The following is a 22,807-nucleotide window of genomic DNA, read 5'->3' on the forward strand; positions in this document are numbered from 1 at the left end:
TACGTTCTCGGGTGTTCAGCAAATGTGCCTAGACTTTTGTTTATTTTTAAGGGGTTAATACAGAATGAGCACATTTTTCCTACCTTCTGGGAATTCAGAACATTAACTTACGTGCGCTTAGAAAATAACTTCTATTTAATAACATTAAATAATATTGAGAGATGGCTATCTCAGGGTGCTAAGCTGTAGATGCACCCAAGGGCAAAAAAAAAAAAAAAGAGTAGTGGAGGGGAGATGGGATAAGGAAAGTGCTTGTTTGTGCAGGTTTTTTCAGTAGGTAATGTGTGTGAAAGATATGGGGTGGAGATGGTCTACGGAGCATTTTGAAATAACAAGATAGCTTGCTTTAATTGAACAGAATGGATTGAAATGGCAGTCTGTGCATCCCTGCACACACAGAAGCAAGCACTCTTTCCTTCTCTCTCACCTGTATGCACCCCAGCAAACGCTCAGGCAGCCGTGTCCATCCATGGAGCAAGGCTGAACACAGTTGCTTGACTTATTCATTGGGCTTTAAGATGAGACTTTGGGTCTAGTGGTGTTTTCCCTCCAGCTCCTGAGCTTAGCAACCTTTGTGTGAATAAGAGCTACGTGGGTGGTGCCACTGTACACTTTGCAGTTTGACAGGTCTCCTGCTGGCAGTGCGTGCGGCTGTGCTCAATGACACTGCTCCACAAGCTCTGTCTCAACCCAGAGCAGTCAATTTCTTGAAGACGTGACTTTTTTTTTTTTTGTAGAAAGTACTTGTTTCCAATCTTCACTAGAAACTGCTTTTCGCTCAAAGGACCCACCTGATTTTGGCAGTTAACCTAGCAGAACAGAGGAGCAAGCAGGGAGTCCCATCTGCTGATGCAGCAGCTTCCAATCCCCCCCTGCAGCCCATCCCTTGGCAGGTTTTATTTCCTGTCACAAATAGGGTCTTTAAAACCTTTTGTGTGGCTCATCCGATAGAAAAACCTCTACTCTGTATTAATGGTTAAGAGGTCTTACTACCAGATGTAAAATTCAGTGAAACATATACAATTCCTTTGGTTTTAACAGGAACAGATGATTTAATAAGCAGCTATAAATCTCCTGGGAATGTACAGACATAGTCAAACAATACATTTCTGCCAGATTTTTCACTGACTAGACTTAAAGTATGAGTCATAGCGGTCTGCTCCATTCTCCACCTCAAATGCCTGCTGTTGTTGCTGTTTCCAGAGGTGCACTGCTGAATACAGGGGTGGCTGGGTGATCGCCCTTTTTTGTTAATGGGCTTGCTCCTTCTTTCAGAGACAGTGTTCAAGCAGTTGACTTCATTCACTGGGTGTGCGTGGCGTATATTTTCTGTTCCCCAGCCCAGTCTGAAAACATTGGAGGATTCTGGCGATACAGTCTCCTAAATGGGGTTAGTACTAAGAATGCAGTTAAATGGCAAGAGATCAAGTCAGCCTCTTTCTCAATACAGCAGTGCTTTCCTTCCAGCAGTCTTTGGCCACCCTATGAAGTTTAATGGATATATATTAACGGTATTTCTAATGAACTTCATTTATTACCACATCTTGAGAGATGAGGAAACCATTCAGTTAGCTGTGTCTCATAACAACTTACAGGAGAGGGCTATGTTTACTAATATATTTTAAATGCCATTCTACAGGGATGTAACATGGCATTGTGTTTTAAAGAAGTCTTAATGTACGTGTACATCTTGCTGGCTTTCACTGAGCATTCTGGGTGTCTGAGAACAGGGAAGGCAAGCTCCTGACTTGAACAACTTACAGGTGGTTTGTGAGTTACGCATTACTCTTGGAAATTGCTGTAAAGGAGATGAGGTATAAGAATTGCCAAGATTTGCTCCAGGTCACAGCGCAGTAAATAAGAGATGAAACTGGTGATAAAACGCCAGTCTGTGTAGGAGCTTTTTAAGCACTGTGTAAGACAGATGCAGTAGAGCTTATTCTGAATGCAGCTGGATGGAAGGGATTTTAAAAATGGCTTATGCTGTAGATTTATTTATTTATTCATCTTACAGTGTAACTAAGATTTTAGATTGTGATCAGATACAAAACCTTTGTCTAAGAAAAGTGTTGTGAATCTGTGATTTCATTTCATATGCAGGCAGGATAAAGCATGGTCTAAATCTTTTCCTCCGGATTAACTTTGCTTTTGTTTTGCTCTGGGACTGTGTGAATTGGGAGCAAAGTTTCAGATTTCGGTGGTAGGGATGATGAAGGAAACTTCCATGTGCTTGGTGTTTGGAGGGAGTATCCACAATACGTAGATGTGGAACAAGTTGAGAAATTGGAAATAGCCTTGGAGGTTGGTTTATGTCCAGAACTATATAAAATGATGAACGGTACATATGGTTTGATGTCTGCAGTGAGATTGCTGCTCACTGCATTGCTTTAGGTTTGTTCGCTTTTAATTTGTCAGAGCCAAACAGGTGTTCTGTTACTATGTGAAGAAAGTTGTCCAAGGTCACGTAACAGGATGGGGTTAAAATCAAGAGCAGCACTGGATTCTTCTGACTCGTTGGGTCCCTGCTCTGCTTCCTTCAGTGTAGATTTCACCCATATGTATACACGTAAAAGGCCCTTTCAGATCTCTCTGGCAAACTGAGAGTGTTGCTTTGTGCTTTCAGTAAGCACACGGATCTCATACTTACTGGTGGGACTTTCATATATCAGGAAATGAGAAAACTGGTGTCATAATCAGCACGCCTGTTCTTGAATGGGGAATTTTCCTCAAAGCAAGTTGTGATACATGCTATTAATGATTTGCATCTTATGGTTCATATTTTCCATAGGCTGCTTCCAGCATGGTATATGCTAGGCTGTGTTTGCAATGAGCATGCACACACCCATCTGTGACTATCACAGCTTGTACTTGCATGTTTAAATCTCAGCACAACTGTGTGATGAATTGGGAATGCTCATGTACTCAGTGTGCTCCTTGCTCACTGAATGGCCACCACTTAGCTGGCAATGTAAGACGTTACCATTTTCATATCAGTTGCAAGGAGCAGTGGTTCCGGGGAGTTGTCTGTCCCCTTAAAGCAGCGTGTACTGCAGTGGGGAATGTGGTGTGACTTCATGGACTTAATGCAATGTTTTTAAAGAATAATATCCATAACAGTGTCCTGGCCTATATAAGCTGTATAGTTTTTGCAGACTTGGAAGGAAAATACTGGTACTTTCCCAAGTTCCACCCTTTTCAGTTAGCTGTTTAAAAAAGAAAAATGAAAAGTTTATTCTTGCTTTTCTTTTGTCTTAAAATGGGAAGGGAAATAATGCATTTAAAAGAAGAAATTAGTCATCTTAATGGCAGGAGTCGAAATCGTTTTTCTGAACCTTCTGTCTTGAGAGTAAAGCAAAATGACTACTTCTGACTCTTTATTTTTTCCTTAAGTATTTACTCTTAATGGTGAAAGAGGAGACTGGTGGCTGTGTAGCTTACCAGCAGACTGATCCAGGGATTCAAATGAGTCCTTCCTTGGATGTGAAGCTGTCTTTAGAGGGATCCCCCACCTCCTTTTGGAAGAGTTCACTGAGCTGGAGGAGGAAGAATGACCTTTCTTTTCAGGCATTCATCTGGAGCTCAAGCACTCTGAATTCCCAGTGATGGGACATGCTTCCTCTGTGGTCTGCAGCATTTTGTTCAGGGGATGTCTGTGCTGCACAATGGAACTTGGCATGGAAAACCCTGGGGCTGACTCCAGGAGGTCTGCACAGCCCCACAGTGCAGTGGGGCACTGTGTGGAGGCACGGTTTCCTTTCTGAAAACAGTGCAGCTGTGCTAGCTGAAGTCCATGGCTGTTCTCTGAACAGAGTAATCATTATCATGGCTGTGGCTCGTTTGGATGTCTCTTCATTGCTTAATGGAAGAAGCACTGAGGTGCTTGGAAGTTTCACTGAAGTTCACCAAATGTTTTAGAAGTGACTGCATTTTCTGGTTTAGGATGTCTTTTTTTTTTAATTTTATTTTATTTAGGCTTAAACTGGTCCTAGTCTCTGCTGTCACTGACTTTCATTTCATGCGTGGCACTGGAAGCCAGCTAGAAGTAAGGCTTACCTTCAACAGTTTCCCTTATCCAAGTAAACTCTTTTCCAGGAAGGAAAATGTTCCAATATCCCTTGGATTTCTGGGAATTCAGATTCTGATTGCCTTGCAGAGACTAAATAAAACCTCAGGGGAGGCAGCAGAGCCTTGTGGGCAGAGCTCAGTCATGCAGTCTTTCTTAGGGATCCACTGAGCAGCCTCGTGCACAAATCTGCTTAACTCTTTTGTTCCAAGCAGCTGGACAGCAATGACATTTACCCAGTTCTGTAGAGCACAGAGGGCCAAGAATGATGGGAGCTGTATATATTCAAATAAATATTTTGTTTATCTGTTTCATACAAAATAGAGAAGGAAGTCACTTTATTGTCTTCAGCTTGTAAAATCTGCATGGTGTTATGATTATTGCAGTAAGCAAGACACTCGTTATATGCCTAAGAGAACATGTGCTGTTGCTGACTTCAGTTTCTGTGGGATGTAGGTGATTGGAGGAGTGATTGCTGGGGAGTGCTCACAATTGCCTTCCTTCCTATTGGGGTGAAGCAGGGCTCACAGACACCCTCCCAGCAAGTTACCAGTAGTCCAAGGAATTTCCAAGCCAACTTGACTGTTCAAGTCACGATTAAACTGCAGAAGTTATCCCACGGCTAAGTCATTGCTTTTTGTCCTGAGGAATGTCAGGCTGACATTTTTTTTCTTAGTCTCTTGACTAATATGCTTTGTAAGATAAGCCAGAGGGGATTGCATAAACTTTCTGAGAACTTTTATAGCTAATGATCAAAAGGAATCACAAAACATGTTGCTGTTATTTATCAGTTTATTTACTTATTTTGTAGTTCACAGCGCAGCAGTATTGGTTGTGATTTTTCTGATATAATCAAGGTGAATTGCACTGGATGCTCAGTCCATTGGCCCTCTTACTTCCTATTTTGAGTTTAAATAAAAAGCTTCTTCACAGGAATTGGAAAAACACCCACAGAAACCACCCAGCACGCATGTTCTGCTTCAGAAGCCAGCACTGCGTTGTTGAATATATTTGTTCTTGTGTCCTTTGCTTACTTGACTAAAACTTCAAGATGCTTTTCACTTTACAAGCCCTGTAGAGCCAGTGTAACAATGAGACTGTTCCCAAGAAGCGTCTTTGTTCTTTGTCACACTACTCAAATGAAAGTCATTGGTGCAGGAACATAAACAGCAGTTTGAAGAATGCCTCTTCACCTGGGGGTTTAGTTTAAGGAGCCAATCTTTTCCTGGTTTTTTTTTTGTTGTTCTCAGAAGGATTTTGCCCCACTGATGGCATTAAGTCAGAGTTTTGCAGCACTTGGTCAACTGTGCACAAGATTGTTGCCTCTCAGAGTTGTATTTTTGTGAGTCCTGCTTGCATTGCGATTCCGGTGTGAGGGGATCTGTTTTTTCAGTGACCTTCTAATCCTGTGCGTAACGTGTTTTATTGCAGGATGTGCACCATGATCAAGGGCAGTAGAAACTTGTCTTTTGTCTTTTTCTTAAAAGAAGCAGTAGGGAAGACAAATTTAGGTATCTTGCATTCATGTAGGGTCAAACCAGAATTTCAGTGGAGTTTCAAGCAACTCACATCTCTCCGGGTATGACTTAGTCCCAGAGAAAGCCTGCTTGTCTTATTTATCCCTCTTCTTGGGACTTAAGTCTTTGCTTGATGAGTATACATATGTAGGAAAAAGTGATGTGGAAATAAACTAAACACTTACAGAAGGCAAATTTTTCTTCTTATGTCGGGGTAGAACAAACGTGTCTCCTCGGGAGCTTCCTCCATCCATCAGTTTCAGTCCTACTGCTTCCTGCTTTCCCTTTTCAGGCGTTCCTGGGATACGCCACATCCTCACACAGGAAGGATGTTGGCTGGAGTGCATGAGTTGGAGTCAGGACTGGCTCAGGAGAATTAAGGAGAAGGGCTTACTTACATGAGCTTCCCACCTTTTGGCTATCCCTACGGCTTGGCCTGATGCCATCTGAAACAGTTTGCAGGGCTGTGATGTTGCGGGCTGGCTGAACTGGCTGGGCCTGGAGCCAGGTTGTATGGCTGGTTTGGCTTTGCATCGCTTTCCTAGCAGGGTGAGCTGTAATATGTGTCTCCTGTCAAGAATCAGGTTGTAGGTATGGGTAATTCTCAAACCAAGCATTTACATGAGTTAATTCTACACTGTTAAAGTGTAAAGTTTTATTAAGGAATTATTCAGCTTATTGCTCAGCAGTTTTTCAGCCTCATCAGTGCATATAGCACAGAGAGTGTGTCCTGATTGTGTCATCAAACAGCATCTTAAAACTTTAATGGCAAAATGAAACTATTTCCATCCGTCTTTTCTAAAACATACAACAGAAGCACTACTTTGGTAAAATATTGTAGCATGTGTTTGGTGTATTTTGAAGTCAGTGTTTGAGTACTTTGCTGAATCAGGTCCTAAAGCAATAATAACCGTGATGTAAATCTACTTTATTTCTAAATGAGTGTAGACGCAGTAATTAAATGTGTGTCAGGTTCTTGTCGTAACCTCCCAGGTACAGCCATCATCTTAATTTCACTGAATCCCTTAAAAACTTTAGCAAATTATCTGGCACCCAGATGAGAGGCCGAAGTCAGACCAAAGTATGGCAAGCTTTCATATGCAAAAAGAGATCAAACTGAATTGGGATGTGGAGCCATAAAGGGTTTGGCAACATCTCAAAGTGTGCTCAACTATGATTAGTCATTTCCTAGATGCATATGGTATATGTGTATATGTCTATATATATAAGTTTTTTTTTCTTAAGGATCAGTGAAATCAGTACTGTGTTTCAAACATGATCTTTGTTGGGCTGTTGAAGAAGTCATGGAAATTTTTAATCCTGCTAGGAGACTTAGTGTTGTGGAAATACTATGAGTAATGGTTCTGACACTGAAACGGAGAAGAAAACCAAGTCCATAGCCGACTGATCTTAGGCATATGCAGTCCCGCTGAAAGCAGATGGCCTCATATATTGGGTCAAATATGTTGCATTATTGCTTGCAGGAGCATTGTATAAGTTTGCATTCTTACTTTGATACTAAGTACTATAGAGTACTAATAAGGCTATCTCTGTCGAAGCATGATTTAGCAAGGCCAAATTGATGCTAATGTGTCAGTGAAGTTAGGAGAAGCTTTATTCACTGTGGTGACCCCCAATAAGGGCTCTAAGGTGTTAGGACACTTCCTTTGCTGCTGTGCTGTTATGTCATTGTGTTGAAGGATAAAGGCTACTTGCAAACTTACTCTGTAGAACATACTTTGTGGGACTTGTCCAAAAAGTATGACTGTTGCTGCACTGGGTGTTGTCCTCTTGTCCTACCTGGGAGTCCCTGAATGTCTTAAGGAAATGTATTGAATGCTGTGCTCTAAATAGAGAGTAAAGGGCACAGTTTATCTTGTGCAGTCATGCTTTGCTATATGAGACAGCTGGGGCCTCTTCCCTTATTTCCTTACCTTTGCAAGTCACTGCCAAGTGATGAGGAAGTGCTACTTGGTTCCCTGCCACTCCCTGTGAGGTCAGGAGGAGTTGCAGGCACTTGCCTTTCCATGGTATTGAGTTAAAAACGTACTGGGTCAATGTACTTGAGCTTCATTTTTTGCAGTTAAATTTAAGTTCAATTTGATACGTATTTGTTGAAGTCACTGGAAAAAATGGCCAGTAACTGTGGTATAGAGCTGAGAGAGTCCGCCTCTGGAAGGTAGGAAGTTATGTGAGGAGGATAATCATAAATTGTTGTACACAAGTAATTTTATATGGAGTTCAGTGATATTTTTCTTCTCATTTTTTCAAATAGAACTAAAGTTGATTCAGTGATGGATCTCCATTTACACTTGTCAGAGATCCGAGTTGTTTCTGTAGGGAGTTTAATATGCTTTTTTGTCTCTTAAAACCTTGAATTTGTGTTTTTACCTACTGACAGCGATAAAACTTTGTGAGTCACTTAGGAAACAAACATCAGATTTGTTCCTCCTTTATTGCTAACGATGACTGCTTGGTTTGAAAAGCATTTGGTAGAGAAACTCAAACCATGCAGCTTGCAGTGAGCTGCTCACATTTCCATTCCCAGTCCTGAGGGTACAGACCCCAGCTGTGCCCTGATGAGGACTCTGGATGTGCACTCATTCTCTGCTTCTGCTGATGTCCCGTGGCTCCTGCATCCTGTGCTTGTGACTGCACATCATACAAGGAGCATGTTCCACTAGTGAGAAATGGGAAGTGCATTGGAAATGAGAAACTAAACATCAGCCATATGTGAGTAATGGATTGTTTGTCTACTGCAGGGGAGGAGGATGCATATTCTGTTCTCCAATTACAGTGTAGCCATGACATTTATTTATTTATTTTGTAACTGACATAGTATAAGCTGTTCATTATATCCTCTATGACCCCAAATTTTGTTTTGGGATATTGACTGGGCTTTACATGAACACGTCAACAAAACTGAAAGGTTAAAAATGGTTCTTGTTTCACCTAGGACAACTTGAAAACAAACTTTTCTTGGAAGTGTATTCATGAGACAAAACAGAAAGTTACTTGCTAGGAGTCTTTGGTTGTGGTTTTCTTTCGAAGACCAACCTTGGCCATAATTCTGCTACCAGGCTTTGTACTTGCGTAGCTGTACATGCATAATATATTATATTTCGACTACTTCATTCACTTATGTGAAACTTATGTGAAACTCTTGATTATAACAGAGTGGATGTGTAATACAACAAGCATTTTCAATTGTTTATAAACACTATATCACATCCTTCCCTTAGATACTTGTCATGTATGCGGAGATGGTTTCCTAATAAAGTGCTACAGAGCCTTGTGATAAATTCTGGAATGAGACGTGGTGCAGGTTGTTGGTAGACATTCCTCAGGAATGTTACCTTTCAGTGGGCTTTATAGAAGATCTGAGATCGATGGACAAAACTCAGTCATTTCACCTGTTCATTGACCAATGCTTAGGTCACTTTTGTTTTTTATATTACTTTCATGTCTTTGAACAATGTCTTTGCATTAATGTGAAGTAAAACATTCCTTTCTTGGGAAGAGTTACCTGCCTTCCTCTTTTCCTAGTTACACTGCTCAAACTGTGCCTGCTTGCAGCATATGGTGAGTTTAATTCAATTACAAATAAAAGAAAACTTTTCAAGGCGAAAGCATGTCATAATTTTTCATATTTGATTCCTATGGTTCTACTGGGCTTCGCTGGTGTATTCTTGAGGGCACTTAGCATGAACTTGCTAACTTAGCTTGTGCTGCTTTCAGGACTAGAAAAACTACTTAATGTGATGTCATTTCAGCATCTTCTGGATTGTTGACGGTTTAAGCAGCTTATATTCACCTACCTGTGAATATATCTGCATTCAGTTAGAGTAAAAAATGCCTCATGTAGCCTTTGTATAGTGTTTCTGGTAGAAAGAGAGGTGGTTTAAGTGTGCAATCCATTCATTCCATCATTCATAGCATGTAGGGTTTTCAGAAGTGTAGTCAGTGCTTTGTTCCAGTCTAGTTTATATTTTGTAGTAGTGATAAATAGAGGTGATCCTTTAAGACATCTCAGCTGTCTCAGACTGTGTGGAGGTTTTTTCAGCTTGGGATTAAAGCACAAGCAGAACAGAAATACACTGGAACTTTTTATATCTCTGTGCATAAATCTAGGTGTGCTAGTAAGTAATGTATGTACATGTTTCCTTTTGTTGAGCCTCTTCGATAACGTTTAAATGGCTGCAAGTATGTAATTTAGATGAGAAATACCAAAACAGCATAGAGAGGTGGTTGAGAGAGAACAAATGTATGGAGTTCATACTTGGTGCGGCAGTCAGCTTTACATTTTTATGCCCACTAGAGGGACTGTTGCTGATACTACTCACTGCAGAAAGCTGAGTCCTGCTGTCCCTTGAGTATTCTTTTAAGCAACTTTAAAGCTTTGAATGACTGATTGCAGTTAATCCTCTGAAGAGTAAGTCTCTCCACTATTTGTCTAAGTGTAAAAACTGGGCACAGTGCTGTTCTTCTGAGCCCAAATAGTTCTACTGAATTTTCTTAATGTCTTTTTTTTCTAAAGCATTTTTTTCCCTTTTAACTAATCATGATGTTGCTGGGGATTCATTTAGAATTTTTTTGTCAAAGAAAATATGTTGTATCTCTTTATTAATGTGTGGAATTAGCTTTGTTTTTGCAACTACAGTGGCAATGAATTTGGTAAATTAATCAATTCTCAAACATCACTGAAGTGGGTTTCTCCTTTAACTTGGAGCTGGTGAGTTTTAGTTAAGTGGCATGTGAACTTAGAGTCCCTATGAGAAACATTCCAGTGTGTCTATTTTTTCTTGTTCTGCTGAGGGATGGTTTTCTGTTTGCTTTGTTATAAAGCAGTTGTGTGTTCCTGACCAGCAGAATTTTGTTCTTAATTACAGAAACATGAAAGGATGCAGGAAGTCCTGAATGACCACAATGAATACCTGTGCTAATTAACTCACTGGCTGGGTACTGGGAGAGAGCAAGGTAAGCTGACAGGCAATGCCAGCAGCATTTCATGCAATCTGCATGGTTGTGTTTCAGCAAAGTCTTAGTGCTTTCGGATATCAAATTCATAGTAAGTTGGGTAAAGGCAAATAGCCTGCAGGATTTGAATGCAAGATTTACGTTTAGTTCAAAGCTTTGAAAAGCAGAAAATCTGTTTTCCTTCCCAGGACAGAAACAAATTGTGTTGCTTTCTCTTTCTTTCTTCTCTTTCCCCTTTAATTATTTTCTTCTTAAAGGCAATATCTCTGATTTCAACAATCGATTCATGACCGAATCTCAGCTTCCTCGGCTGACTCAAGGGAGAGGGCTTGGAGGAGGGGTGGAATGCTTCCCAAACTTAGCTGATGAAAAGGCATGCTGTTTTGTGGATGCCTCCCAGAATTGTTTAAATCTGTGTGCGCACGCGTGCGCGTGTGTATGAAAAAAGAGAGAGAGAGATCTCCATGACAACTGCCCTGGCCAGTCTTTGCAATCATTTTAGCTGGAATCAGTGCTGCGAAAGGTCATATGAAGGAGTTCTGGGAAGCACAGCAGGTATTAGGCGTTAAACGGCTGGTTTTGCTGATTGCTTCACATAATAAGGCAGAGTTCTGTCTGGGAAACACAAATCTGAGAATGAAGTGGAAAGAGAAATACTCCAAATTTCAGGTAACAAAAACTGCTTTTTAAACGTGATTTCCTTCATTTTTAAAGTGTTTTGTTTTTTTTTTTACCCTATGCAGTGTTTACTCCCAGCCGAGTGTCTGTGCTAGCTTGGATTCCCTAACTCTGGGGAATGATGTCATGCAGCAACAGTTGGATCCTATTAGCCAGGAAAAGAGGAAACATCCAGCATTTTTTTGGAGGAAAAAAAAAGGAACTTTGGCTTTTTGTTGAATCTTATGCAAAGGCTGCAAGAAGTGGTCATGTTTCTTACAAATGTTTCTTACAAATTAATTCCCAGAAAACATTACTAAGACCTAGAAAACACCAAAATCAAAAAACACTGCGACAATTACAGCTATATGCAAGAAAGTAATTATGGAAATGTTACATAATTCAACATACGTTTCTTTTTTTTTCTTTTCCCCTCAAATGATGTTGTATTCTTCTTTAATGAGAAAATTAATTGTATCTTAATTGAGCAGAGGATTTAGAATCTCTACTCTCTCGGGATCCCCTTGCAATTGTTTTGGAGTATGTGCTGCTTCTGGTTTGGGCTCTGTCTCAATCTGCTGCTTCTGAATAGATGATGCTGGCAGCATTGTTCTTAATAAGGTTTTCAGTCCTGGATTCTGTTTTTCATAGTTTTCAATTAGTCCTTTTGGGAGTGGCTGGGAGGGAACTTCGTAGAAAACATTAATTAGAATTCAACACTTGAAAGAAGCTTTCTTTCCCCCCTTTCCTCAGAGATGCTTGTTAAATGCTGTAGTCCTGGGTAAATATTAGAGCGGCATGCATTGTGTTTTAAATGAAAAATGATGATTAATATATGCGCCACTGTGTTATAATGAAAAAATCACCTTTTTTTTAAAAAAAAAAAGTCAAGTTCTACTTTTTTTAATATAACAGAAAATGCACCATACCTATAACAGTGAGGCCACGCCTACGGTATTTAAACCTCTCTCCTAGCAGATGCTTGTTTCTGCTTTTGTGATGCTTTGCTCCCTTCTGTGCACTTCAGATGTGATCCAGAGTGTGCTGGAGTGCATGGGACTTTTCCCATCAACTTCAAAGGGCTTCAGATCAGCCTCTGCTTGTGAACTTCTCTGCCTGTTTCAGCCTTTTGACTGTAGCACCAAACCTCCGTTTTCTTTCCTGAACTTTCCAAACAGAGTGTCTTTTGTACTCCACCAAACAATGCCGAACACTGCTGACTGGCTTCCGTGTGGCTGCGTGCGCTGGAGATAACGATGATGCTTATTTCTGATTTCTGCTAGCATCCTTCTGGAGTGGGGAAAGTGCAGTGAATTCCACTTCTCCTTTCCCCTTCACACAAAGCCGTTATTTGTGAATGTGCAAGTTCAAAGAGCTGCTTTTTGAAGGAGCTGTCCTTTTTAGGTATCAGTTGTGCTTCAAGGAAGATTTCTGGGAAGATGTTCATGGGAAAACACTATTACTGTAATCTCTCAGAGTATGCATGAGGGAGAAGGTGGCAATCTTTCTGCAATGCATTTGTAGAACTGGCAGCTGTCTTCTGTGAAATCACGGCTGACTGGCATAGATTAGCTTTTTGTCCTCATTTCCCATCAGATTCGACCAGCATGATGTTGTAAGTACTGCACATAGTAAACATCAATTAATAGCCTGGTTTAAATGATTGGAAAATTACTATTTTTTCATCTCTTTGAATGTTGAGAGTGCTTTAAGCAGAATTTGTCATGCCATTCTTGAATGCAAATGAAGTATCATTGGATCTGATGTACTTGTTCAAGCTATCTTCCTACTTAAGAATGAATACCGTGATGATTACCTAAATTTAAGGCTCGTGTGTGGGGGAAAAAATGCTACCAGTACCCAAAATTTCTGAAGCAGAACAGTATTTTCAAAATCTAAACCACTGCTTGTGAGTGCTTACATTTTACAAATGAACAGTTTGAAACACCTGAGAGATCTCTGCCTGGTATTGCACACTGGGCATCCCAAAGGCAACGGCTGCTCTTTTGGAGTCCGTTGTTTTTCTGTTGTGTGATGCAGTGGGTTTTGTTCCTGTGTTTTAGCAGAGTGGCATTTTCCCACAATGGTCTTTGTTGCAGCGTATTCCTATTACTTTGAAAAGTGATACAACACATCATTTTCGCAGTACTTAATATAATTTTTGTACGTCCTAACATTTTGGTGGTTCAAAATGAAATTTGCGTGTATTAGAGTTGTATCTTGAAGAGAGATGTTTTACACTGTTGTCCTGACATAGAACTCTTTGTTGGTCCCAAGCATCCACTGCTTTGCTATTGATGACTCCGTGCCCACTCTTTCTCTGCATAGTCAGTGGTCTAGAGTGAGTGTGTAATGTTTGGTAAGATCACTTATGTCTTGTCTCACTGTACTTAGTTGGAGAGTAGAAGGATGTGGTAGAAATGTTTTTTTCCCCTCTCCTTGATTATCAATCTAGTAATTTTTACATTGCATTATAATGTTTTAATGTTCTTATCCTGCATAATATCATCTTTTGTGTGCTTATGCTCCCTCTACCCATAGGCTGACAGCAGACATTTGTCTGTCACAGTGGGTTCCACGTGAATTGCTGTGTTGATGTTTGTCATTATCAGCTGGAAACTGATTCATTAATGAGGTGAAGCTGTCTAGAAGCCTAGGACTGACTTTGTATCATTCTATGATTGTTTCTGCTCTTACTGTTTTCTCTGAGTAACTCAAGTCTTTTCCCTTTCTCTTCTTTGAGGAAGTCTAAGACAATAAGAAAAACAAGGTAATTGCCTCCGTTTCTGCTTTTTTTTTTTTAAAGTTGGGTAAACTTCAGTAAGCCTGGTGTTACAATTGTGGATAAATGGTCCATTACATTCTTGAACGCAAGATCAGTATTCCCTGTAACCTCATGCTTACAGTAGATAGAATTCTCTGATTGAGAGCAGCAGGGCTGTGTACTTAGAAGAGCTTCTCATGAGGATGTTCAAATCTTGGTTTTCTGTAAGTTACTTTCAATTCCCCTAGTGTGAACAACAGTTCTCGCTGTTGATTCCTCTCATCTGTTGTCCGCAGGTCATGGTAACATGAAGAGACTTTCTAAGCTGTAAAATATGAAGTGCGAAATGATTTGTTCTGAGCAGCACAGACTGGATATAAGTGCGATACCTATAGCTGCAGCAAGAACCTTGAAACGAATGCACTGTCATTCTGCAGCACAGGGGCTCATTAGTGCTAATCACTGATCTCTGTTCTGCCTTTGCATCTTTGACCTAGTTGCTTTGCTGAACTTAGCGCAGTTGCTACTGAGACATAAAGCAGACCCTTGGCACAGCCGTGATCACAGAGCAGGGAGAGATCTGGCAACTTTCACGCAAATCCTTTATAATTAAGGCTTCCGGCCTGGGATTTAAACTTTTTTCTCTTAAAAGCCTGAGAGGCACTTTTTTTTTTATTTTTCAGGCTGAAAGTTAACCTTCTACTGGTAGAGGCAAAGTCCCCTGATGGTACTATCTGCCATCAGACCTGGGAGAGGCAGGTGCTCTTTTTGTTCCTACAGCAGGATTTGCAGATACGCTTCCCAGTTTTTCCTCAGTTTCACGTGACAACAACAGTCTGCTAAGCAGCTAGTGGGAGTGTTGCACAGATGGCTGTCCTCCAGTGGCAGGTCTCATTCTGAGTTCAATGTTCATATCATTAATCCTATCTGCCCACCAGCAGGCAAACCGCTGTACAAAAGGATGTTCAAAGGAGTCCCATTTTTCCATTCAGTCAGAGATAGAGTTCCCCCCTTGTTGAGCTTTTTTTGTTCGTTTGTTTTTCTCTGTCCCGTCCCCCCCGCCCCCCCCCCATCCTGTTGTAGTTTGACAAGAAGATGAATCAGAGGTGAAAACTTCTGCTGATGGCTGTTAGCTCAGAACACCCCTGAACACTCCTCCTTGCCTTCAAGCATGCTTGACAGCTGAAAGATATCACTAAACATTTACTGCAGTATGGACATGCTGGGGACAGTTGGGCAATTCTGACAGTAAAAGATGTGCTCCTTACATTGTGCTTTCATGCCTCCTTAGTAGACAATACAAAGCAATTTGAGAGCTGTGGCAGTATGGAAACATTTGCAGCTGCACAATTCATGTTCCCATGTTTCAGTCTCACACAGGCCCATAAAGACCATCTATTATTAGTTTTAGAAGGAGAATAGCTGACTGCTGATTAATTTGAATGGAGTATTCCAGAGAGAGCTCTTCTATGGCTGAGTTGTCAAGAGTGGGAAGCCAAGAAAATTGACTAAAGTTACACAGAAAATCTCTGAAGTGTAACACAATCATGTTTATCCAAAAGATTTGTAGGCACAAAAGCATCTTCATTTGGCCCTGCTGTCAACATGTCCAAACCCGTGCTGGGTTAGGTGAAAAGCTGCATAGCTCAGTCTCCTGGACTCTTCGTTTAGCATTTCCTGAGGAGGTCCCTAGGTTGTCCTGGGATGTTGTCATTGGGAAGGCGATGTACTGTCACAATTTCGCCTTCAGAAGCTTGCCTCAGAGTATTTCCAGGTGACTCGTCTAGTGCTTGCTTTTGGGAGAAGTCTTGTTGGCTTCAGAGGAAAGAATGGAAAAAACATTTTTGTATGCTGAGCATGCTTTGTATAATCAACTGATTATGTGGATTAGAAATACTCTATTGTGCATCAGATTGTATGTCTCCATTTCACTGACCTTCCTATGCTCTTGCTTGGGGCAGCAGATTGGCTTTTGGAAACGTATGATCTCCTAAGGACAAACACTGTTTTCTCAGTGTAACTCTTTTATTAGTATCAGCACATTACAGTAGGTTGCAAGTTGAGCAGTATCACCCCCTAGACATGCACAAGCAGCTGTCTAGGCAGCCCTTTAATTTCCTGTGGAAAGCACTGGCCTTGTAATGCTGCCTGTAAGCAAGACACTGCTCCCCAGCATGAGAAGCACAGATCCTGCTGGAGGCTCTTTCCCTGACCTGAGGTTTGGGTAGGGAAGGAGAGTCACTCCTGTCCCTGGGTCTGCTAGAGGTGATCTGCGCAGGTCTTCCCTCCAGCAATGTGCCTCTGTTATGACACTGTCCTGGGACTGTTCTGTCTGCCTCTGCTTGTGACACTCTGTGAGACAGGAGTTGCAAAAGGTGAGAAGGTTGAACTGTCCCCCAAGTCATTGTGGGCTGGGAGGAGACCGCATGTTTTTCAGGGCAGAGAGCTTGTGTTTGTGGGGGTGATTGGGTGATGCCCTGGAGAGAAATGCTTCCCCTGTGAGCCAAGCCAGAGCTGCCAGGGCATGGTGGAGGAGCTCCTGAGATGCCTTGTGCAGAGTCAGCATACAGTGATACAGGCCCTATCACTGTATGCTGACTCTGCCCTTCTCCTGATCGCTTTGTTCTTTGCCATTGTGGAGATGCTTGAAAGGGTAACACTGACAGTGGGGCCTTTTCTCTCTCTAGCCGGTAATTGTGTCTGGGTTTCTCTTACAACTGAACTCCCCTTATAAAAGAGATGGTTGCATGTAAAAGCTGTTTGGAGGCAGATGCTGAAACCTAATGCGATTAGAATTGCTCGCTCTAAGCCTAGATGCTTGGAACTGGGTGTTGTGAGGGGGGCTGCTCTACCAGCTGGTTGTACACAGGACCACATCAGCAAGTTATAATCTGTTCTGTGCCAGACGCAGTGAATAGTGTAATACACTGTCAAATTTGGCATTTGTATTAAAATCTGCTTTCCTCTGCTATGGAGACGTTATCCAGTTTTCTGCTCAGATGCATCAAGAGCCAGGGTCCCTGCTGTGTTTTATTTAGCATTGGCTGACATGCATGGACAGTAGAAAACAAATGTAAACACAAATCAGTGCTGTGCGGTACAAAAGCGCAGCATGTTTTCTGGGGATTTATGAGCATCAGGGAAGAAGGGGGAGGGTCTGGGGGCAGCCTGAGGTTGCCAGCTGCAGCACCTTGTCGGCAGAGCCCAGCGCAGTTCTCGTGCAGCTGATAGCTCTGGTAGTGTGTGTATATGTGTCTATTCTTCAAGTAAGGCCAGGTCTTCAGGTAGAGGAAGATGAGGCCGGTAGCAGTATGCTGAAGGCTTCCATCATTTTTTATGGAAAATTTATGCAGCTTGCGTAATGGATATGGCAGATGGATTGTGAGGTGGCCGTTTATCTGGAGAATTCAGGTGTTGCTGCTCTGGCCAGGCTGTGTGATGTCCTGAAATCCAGAACAGAAGTATAGGTTCCTCTTTCTCCGTCTGATAAAAATTGTTATGGCCCCTCATTACAAGAAAGACATCGAGTCGCTGGAGCATGTCCGGAGTAGGACAATGAAGCTGTGAGGTGTTGAGCATGCGTCTTATGAGGAGCAGCTGAGGAGACTGGGATTTAGTCTGTAGAAGAGGAGGCTCAGGAGTGCGGCTTGGCCTCTTCTGCTATGTAATTAGCAATAGGATGAGAGGGGACGGCTTCATGTTGAGCCAAGGGAGATTAGGGTTGGATGTTAGGAAATAGTTTCTCTCCAAGAGAGCGGTCAGCTGCTGGAACAGGCTGCCCAGGGGAGGTGGTGGACTTACCGTCCCTGAAGGCATTCAAGGAACATTAAGATATTGTACTGAGGAGCGTGGTTTAGTGGGAAGTTATTGGTGATAATACTAGGCGATCTTGGAGGTCTTTTTCAGCCTTGGTAATTCTATGATTTCCACATTTGCTTGCAATCTGATTTAAAAACAAGAAAGCCAATCGCATCATTGCAGACGGGGAGTTGTGTAAAATATATGTATATTTTTGGAAACACAGTCACATGTTGTTCCCAAAACAAAGTGGTTTGGGACTGTCGCAGTGGCTGGGGGAAACTAGGAGCCTGCTTGACTGTTACACTGCTGCCCACCACGGAACAGGAGTGGCAAATTCATCAGCTTGGACAGATTGCCCTAGTGACAGGGGCTCATTAATGTCTGCCACATCAGTTATGTTTCCGTGGCAGCCTCAGGTCTGGTGAATATGACAGAGCTGTCTTTTATCAGCAAATCCCTTACTGGCCCTAGTCAGGAAAGCACATGGATAAGAAAATTATTTTTCCTGATCTTTGTTATTTGTTATAACAAGGTTCTGTTCCTTGTGCGTGAACCGGCCAGTTGGGACTAGTTGCATTCCTCAGGAATTTGCAGTACCTGCTGTGTGTGATCGAGCCAGTGATGAACTAATACCTTTCATCATTAGTGAAGATGTTTATTCATTGTTTTAGCAAACAAGGATATACCGAAGGTCAGACTGAACCCTTGCGGAAAATGAGTGGAAGCCTTGGTTTCTGTCGACAACAGGACATCTTTGGATCAAACTGGCTGTTTTTTGTTGTTTTTTGGTTTTTTTTTTTTTTGCAGAGGGGATGTGGAGATTTGCATAGGTATGTTTCCCAAGGCTGAGACTGTGGAGTAAAAAGACTCGTTCTGTTTCTGATTGGTTTTTGTTTGCTTTCTAAGGGTGAGTGCAGGAGCAGTTTGTTTGTATTTATCTTATTTCTCTCTTCCAAATTCCTCTCTGAATGCTACAAGATGAAGCAGTATGCAACAGTTTATCTGTAGGTCATCTACTAGTATGTGATATGACAAGTCACATAAAATATAAAAAGAAAAAAATGGTACACATTCAAAAAATTTTTATCACCAACCTTGAATTGTAGAATGATTTGCAATGTAAATATTGGATACCCTTCAGAAGAGAAGGTACAAGAAGGAACATGTTAATTTAATAAGTTAAATAATCCAATACAAATGAAAAAATAAAAAATGCCTCAGAGCTTTGGAAAATATAACATAATTACCCTTTCCTGAATTGAAGTGAATTGAATCTGCTTGTAAGCATTCAGCCCATGTATTTGGGGAATTGCAAACAGGATACAGCTTTGCTAATATTGGCAGGTAATGGCTAGCTTTTCCCTTTAAACTTTCCAGTTAATACCCTTTTTGAAGTATGTGTTTTGTTATATATTTTTTTCTACTTAAGTGTGGTTAGGGCCATATATTTGTAGTTGAATGATTTGGCACGCAACTTTGTGAAGTATTTAACTTGCTACTAGGTTAGGATCAATTCTAGAATGATTTGGATTGGAAGGGACTTTAAACACGGTTCAGTTCCAACTCCCCTGCCATGAACAGGGACATGTCCCACTAGATCAGGTTGCCTAAAGCCCTGTCCGACCTGGCCTTGACCATTTTTGGGAATGGGACATCCACAGCTTTTCTGGCAGCCTGTTCCAGTGCCTCACCACTCTCATAATGAATAATTTCTTCATGTCTAACTTAAACCTACCCTTTAGTAAATTTACCCTTGTCCTTTTGCTACACATCCCAATTGAATCTCTTAACTGTAGGCCTCCTTTAGTTATTGTGAGGCTGCTACAAGGTCTCTGTGGAGCCTGCATTTCTCTAGGCTCAACAATCTCAACTTTCTGAGCTTTTCTTCATAGAGGATGTTCTCCAGACAACAGATATGTGATGTATGCAGGTCAGGTCTCAGAAAAGTGAGTCTCCATTTAGGTGGCTACAAAGACATCTTTTCTTCCTCTCTCAGGAAGACAAAGTGGGTATCCCAGGAGCTGTGCAGTACAGTGCATTCTGTTATGTTTTGTATTGGAAAGCTGTTAATGGATGGGAAAGAAATTGCCCCTATTCCCAGCTGTGAGAAAGGTGTGAAGACAAATGCTCTGGAGGGAAATTGGTGTGCGTGGCTGTGATAAGATGAAGAAAGGAAAGGCTTGCCTTTAAAAAATAATTTAATAGTTAGATTTCACCCAACTGATGATTCATAGAAATGAATTTTGGCTGTCCTTTGACAGAAGCTTTTGAAGAAGCAATAGGAAATAGGTGGATTAAAATGCACCAAAGTTCTTTTGGCACACTTCCTTCTGAAACAGAAGGCGAAGCTCTTTCTAATGGAGTTATAGTTGCTGGTCACGTTAGTTAACATAAAAGTATTAAAAATGTTGTGGGTTTTTTTTTTTTTTACTTTAGCCACAAATGAAACAGGGTAGAATTTTAAAAAAGATAATTTGCAGCAATTGTTGTCACAACAGGGTTCATTTTAAATTCCGTCATCTACCTTGTACCACAATTGTCTGGTGTCAACCAGGTAGAGCTGCACAACTTGAAGGGACCTAGACTGATTTACTGTACATATCATTAGATGACAATGTCAGTGAAACGTAAAAATGCTGCACAAAGGAGGTGTGGCAGTGGTGGTTTTCAGTGGATGAAACACGTGCTTCTAAGTCATCAGTAGAAAGCTTTTATTAGCGCTTGAAAGTTTTGTGTACACTTAGCAAATTAATCGTCTTCATTGCAGAAAAATACCATATGTTATGGCTGTTGTCATTTCATTTGACTTTGTTTAATGGTTTATGTCACCTCCACTCCATTCTCTGCTTTTCCTATGTCCTGGGGATAACTGATTTTGTGGTGTGTTAGAAGTATATGCTGATCAAGTGGTGAAGTTCTATTGCAATAAGTGTAGTGAATTAGGTGAGGAAAAAACGTTTAGATGCCAAATAACATGTTGAACTTCATAGGTTGAAGCTATTACCAAGCTGGTTGATTTTAGAGGTTTTGTGCCTCTTTCACTCCCTTCCCCCTGCCATTCTTTAGTATGACAATTGTGTTATTCCAAGGATTTTATTGTAGTTACTTAAAGCAATTTAAGTTTGTAGTGCCCTGGCATCATATGCTTCTTCTAACCTTGCTGAATACAGAAACATGTTGATTAAAATATTGTCAGATCTCTTGCAGTTTTGGGTGTTTTCTTTAGTAGAGAAATATTTAAAATCATTGTGTAGAAAAATGGAGACAAATACTCCAAAAAGCAGTGAACCCATAGGTTGAAACTATCATACTGACCAATGCAGTTGGATGCTGATTTCTCTTGAACATAGGAGTGGTCCCTGCAGAGGGTCTCAAAACTGCTCTGAAAATTTGTCTTGTGTAAGTGGTAGCTTTGTGGCACATCTCAGCTGCAGAACGTGATGGGAAGAGAGCACTGGTTATTTGTTTTGGGTGTTGAAGTTGTCAGGAAGCATTGCAGTCTTAGTACGCAGGAGTAAGAAAAGCTAGTGTGCCGCATAGACTGTCACAGTGAGCTGCAAGCAGAGCTGAAGTACAGTTGAGATCTGACGCCCACTTATGCTATTGCTAGTGGAAGGACCTCTCTGATGCCTTTCCAACTAAAATGGTTGGAGCTGTGTACACACAGTAGGTTTCCTTTTTATTTTAGTTCAGTGCTACATGACTTGCTTCTTCGCATCTGTGTGCAGTTGGATTCTGCTGTATATTTTCTTCAAGGATGATCATGGCTGAGAAGTCTGCTGTTCTCCATTGGACTTGACAGGGAAAAATACTAGGGATATAATTTTGAAGCTGAAAAGTGCAACACTATAATAAATTGTGGCTCTCTGGTTGAACATGAGGATGAAATTCCTTCCAGACCTTGTGTTTGAGTGGAACAGTTTATGAATGGGCTGTATTTCAGTGTTAGTCTCTAGTTTGGAACTGTGCTATTTCCAACATGGACAAGGATATGTGTTCTAAAATCTTTTATGATTCTACTGTTAAGGTTATTCAAATGTAAAATCTATTGTGCTGCAGATGAGGAATACATGCCACGGGAAAAACAAACATTTTGGTTTTGTATAGAAGCAGATTAATAACTGCTGAAATGTACCTATTGAAAATTTCTCTTATTGAAAATTTCTCTGTATTCAGTTGGAAGAGAACTGGCTCATGCTCAGAGAAGTAGCAGTAGTGTTTCTGCTTTACCTCCCTTTTTCACTGTTCATGTCTTGTTTTATGGTGATTAGCTGTGCCCCAGCTCTTTCACCTGCCAGACAGGTAGAACTCTGCTAGACAGCCTTGCAGCTATGTGTGTTACCTATTGTCATCTCATCAGAAGTTTAGATGGAAGCCACAATCTATAGTAAATATCAGTTTGTGTTGGTTATATTCAGATGGATAAGCTGGAATTCAGTAATGTATTGTTCAAGAAACAAACAGGAACGAAATATGCTTAGGTAGCATGTGCTAGGAAACTGGGAGTCTTGGACTGATGTTAGAACTTCAGTCCAAGCAGAGAAATAGCAGCTGGGGAGTAGATACTTGAAGAGGAGAAGACAAAACCTCCTGTCAGTTTGCATACTGGGGTTTCTCCTACTGCCTACGAGTGATAACTTTATGATAGATTGTGTTATAATAGTGACAGGGACAAAAATGATGCACAAAACACCAAACAAAAAAATTTGAGGTGCGATTTTTACATCTGTTAACTGGAATGTTATTTTATTTCTTCTTTCTCACTGATATTTAACAATGATGTACTACTGAGGCTGCCCGAGAAAAGGTAAATTATATTTTGAAGTACGTTTATCTGTCTTCCTGTTAAGTCATAATCTTAAAGCACAGAAATGTAAAATTTATTCTTTGAATTGAAGAACTTATTTTCTAAATAACAGCATATGGAATTTGGGCTAAAAGCTGAGAAAAGGGCTGGAGTTCCCAGAAGTTAGGGGCTCTACAACCATCTGGAACCAGTTCTTGGGAAAGAATTAATTCAAAATCAAA

General features: G+C 41.0%; 1 protein-coding gene across 2 annotated transcripts in view; it reads left to right on the forward strand.

Annotated features, from left to right (window-relative positions):
• The window catches only part of DENND2B (DENN domain containing 2B), a 151,913-nt gene that overhangs the window by 23,206 nt on the left and 105,900 nt on the right, over nucleotides 1–22,807 (forward strand). The window contains exon 2 of one of the 2 annotated variants that reach the window (XM_065755300.1): nucleotides 10,470–10,557. The gene's annotated coding sequence lies outside the window, so the exon portion shown is untranslated. Of the gene's footprint in view, nucleotides 1–10,469; nucleotides 10,558–10,942; nucleotides 11,227–22,807 lie in introns of those variants that run through there. The other variant, XM_065755301.1, reaches the window with a different exon arrangement.

Source organism: Cyrtonyx montezumae, unplaced genomic scaffold, assembly GCF_038088225.1.
Source record: "Cyrtonyx montezumae isolate F1298 unplaced genomic scaffold, pur_monq_1.0 scaffold_10, whole genome shotgun sequence".
NCBI classification, from domain to species: domain Eukaryota; kingdom Metazoa; phylum Chordata; class Aves; order Galliformes; family Odontophoridae; genus Cyrtonyx; species Cyrtonyx montezumae.